Below are 3494 nucleotides of genomic sequence, written 5' to 3'. Positions count from 1 at the left end.
CTGGTTGGAAAAGACCTCGCAGACCAGCAGGTCCAACAGTTGAGGCAGCACTGCCAAGGGCAGCACTAAACCAGAAAGAACCACGTCACAAGAGTGGAGCTCCAGAAGAAACCAACCAGCCCCACAGGGGTGACCCTGCCCCGAGGGCTCAGCCAGGGCAGGGGGGGCACAGACCCCAGCTCCGTGGTTCCTCCACCCCACATCTGCACTCACAGGGCACCCGATGAGCCACGGGCTCCCTTTCCCCCATCTCAGCCCTGCCAGGAAGCCCTTCCACCAGAGGTGCCAGCAGAACAGCTCCATAATCCCAGGCAGGCAAAGTGTCAGTTGGTGTTTCAGGGAGCCCTTCAGCTCCACAGCCAGCACTGGCACCCAGAGCACAGCCCCGTGCTATGGCCTGGGACAGGTCACTCCCAGGACAGGAGCTCCTCACAGGGGCTGGGCAGGGCACTGGGAGCTGCTGGGCACCACCAGACTTCCCACTCGTTCTGTTTCCCACTGCAGGGCCAGGCAGCCCAAGCCTTTGCTGGTGCTGGTGTGGCAATCGGGTGCTGCGATGCCCACGCACGTGGGAGCAGCTTCCCTGCCACACACTTCACTTCCTTTGTGTGCAGTTTGTCCTGGCTCTGTTTACACCCCATGTAAACATGCACAGGCAGCCTCAGCTGTCACGCAAACGCTGCTTTCAGGGCATGATTTGTTGACAACCCACTCCTTGGACTGCACATGAAAGTCAAATAACTGAGATAATAGTAAAATAGCTGCTAGCTCTTTTTTTCTTAACAAAATAGCATTGGTGTTTAGAAAAGAAATGAAGTTAAAATGGTTTAATAAATGAAAGCAAAGATTAGCTTCACAGAAAGAACTCGGGGGATTGATAAATGATAATTTTGACACATAAGACAGGAGTCCAGAGGCAGCTCACTCTGCACAGGGCTGGGATGAGCCTTTGAGCAACCTGACCCAGGGCAGGACGTTCCTGCCCACGGCAGGGGGTGGCACCAGGTGACCTTTACTGGTCCCCTCCAACCCAAACCCTCCTATGATTCACAGGGAAGCCTGAGCTGTGCCAGACCAACACAGCCTGACTCCATGTGCAAGCTCAGCACTAGTTGTGGCATTTTGCTTCACCCAAAGCCCAGAGCTATTTACCAAAAAAAGGCCTAACAAAAAATAGAGCTGGCCTAGATCTCAGCTCAGCACAGAACAGCCTCTACCTGGGGTGTTTGTTTGCAGCTTTGAACTCTAATGAGGCAGAGAAGCAGCTGAGGGACAAGGGAAGCAGCAGAGCTGAGGTGCTGTGGGTGGAACTCGGGGATGATCCAGCCCAGCCAGGGCAGCTGCAGCTCCAGGCCCTTGTGCTGAGCACTGAACCTGCTTAGTACAGTTTGATGCTTATACCATCCCATGGTGGGTTGGGTTTTCATGGCCCTGCAACTCAGCTGTGGTTTAGAACTGAGAAAGGAACATTTTGGGGTAAGAAGGTGGATGGAGGCTCAATGCATTTTTTTCCTTTACTACAAGTTTTCCATGGGGAGTCCAGAAACCTGTAACAAGTAACAATCCTCCCATGACCTGGGGATCCAGAAGTAAATGAAGTGGCAAATGGACCCAATCACCAAGGACCAAGTGAATGTGAATTACCATAGCTCAGGTGCATGACAAGACAACATGGAAAGAGGATCCTCCTACTTAATTTCCTACTTACTTTATTTCCTACTGGAAATAAAGTGTTTTAAAAGATACTTGGAATAATCAAGTCCAATTCTCTGCTAATTCCTGTGTGATTGGAAACCCCTTTGTTTTCCATCCCAGGATTATTCACAGCCATTTTCTTACTGCCAGATTTATTCTCTAATTTAAACCTTTACTTTCCCTCACTTACATTTACCGTCAGATAATCAATTTTGTCTTCTCCCTGATTTTATTTCAGGGGCACAAACCAAGAGCCTGGGTTTGCCAGCCTTCAAGAAAGGCCTCTGTGCTCATCAGGGCCCTTCTCTGATCACCCACCTGAACGACCAGAGGCAGAATTCTGTCCTGTGTCCCAGGATTTGTGTCCAGAGCCTTTCAAAGGTCATTCACATGATCCTGTACTCCTGAAAATCTCTCTTCATATTTCCTAGGATAAAACATTTGCCTTTTTAATATCTATTCACACCATTATCAAATTCAGATTATTTTTTTTCTGCTTCTGTCATTTCCTACGACCAGAGCTTCAGCTGGGAGTAAAAACACCTACTCATTCAGAAATACATGATTTCACATTTTGGGCTATTAAATCTTCCCCCCACTATTACCCTGTTCTTAAAGATAACCAGATTTTTTTTTTCCCTCCTTGCCTGCAATGACAACTTATCAGTCTGTAACTGAGAAATATTGTCAACTTGAAAAGGAATGAGTCAGTGAGTCACTTGCCACAGACCAGGAGCCAAGGCTTAGGAAGATTCAAAACTGCAGACAAAGCTGTAGAGTAAAAATCCTATTTTATACTAATTAACAAGCTGCAGAGTGATGGGCTGTATAGGCCAGTGACATGACAACAGGCTGCAAACATCCTTAGGAACAGAGGATGTTCAGACTGAAATATGACTAGTTAATAGACACGTTGCAAACTGAATCATTTTGCCTGTGCAGGGTGAGCACAAAATGTTACCCCTGAGTAAAACTGAGAACACCCGCATGGGAACACAGGGTCTTGTGAGGGGGTCCTGGCTACCAACCCTGCAGCATAAAAATGAAAATCCTGACATAGTTCTTGAACCTTCACCAACCACTTGAGTTAATATCTTGATCTAAGGAAGGAGCCAGTGGGGCTGTTTCCCTGCAGAGACAGAAGTGAGACAACGAGGCAGTGCCCACACCGAGCAGCAATCCAGTTTTGCAAGGCCCAAAATGAGAGGGACAAGTCTTTAAAATGCCACCAGGTTTGACCAGAAGCCTTTTCCACTGATAATTTGATACCTTTTGACACTTTTTTGTTGCATGCTTCATTAAAGAAAACAATTAACAAGCATTTTGTCCATGGAAGCATCGAATTCAAACTTTCACAGCTACCTACACAAATAACTGTCATTCCTGTGTCGGCTGGTTCCATAGTTGTTATGCAAATACCCCGGCATCACTTTGGGGCACTGGCAGGGCTGGGGCTGCAGGATCAGCAGGGCTGAGCTCCTGCCCGAGCTTTGCCTGCTGCTCCTGATCCCGAGTGGCTCCCGATGAGCCAAACCCAACCCAAACCCCAACCCCAACCCAATCCAACCCAAACCCAAACCCCAACCCAACCCCAACCCCCCCGCTCCCTGCTCAGCTGCTCCCCGCCTGTTTCTGTAACACTCTGGAAACAAAACATTCCCACCCGTGAGAGCTCACAAGTCACGAACAAACCTTCCAGAACACACAACGGACTTAAACCCGCAAACACCACCACCCCCAAACCGGCCCGAGCCCCGCACAACAAAGAACCGTGCACTTCAGGTGTTGTTCAGCCAGCA

The sequence above is a fragment of the Chaetura pelagica genome, unplaced genomic scaffold, assembly GCF_000747805.2.
Source record: "Chaetura pelagica isolate M959 unplaced genomic scaffold, ChaPel_1.0 scaffold1160, whole genome shotgun sequence".
Classification (NCBI taxonomy): Eukaryota; Metazoa; Chordata; class Aves; order Apodiformes; family Apodidae; genus Chaetura; species Chaetura pelagica.
This window is presented reverse-complemented; position numbering follows the sequence as displayed.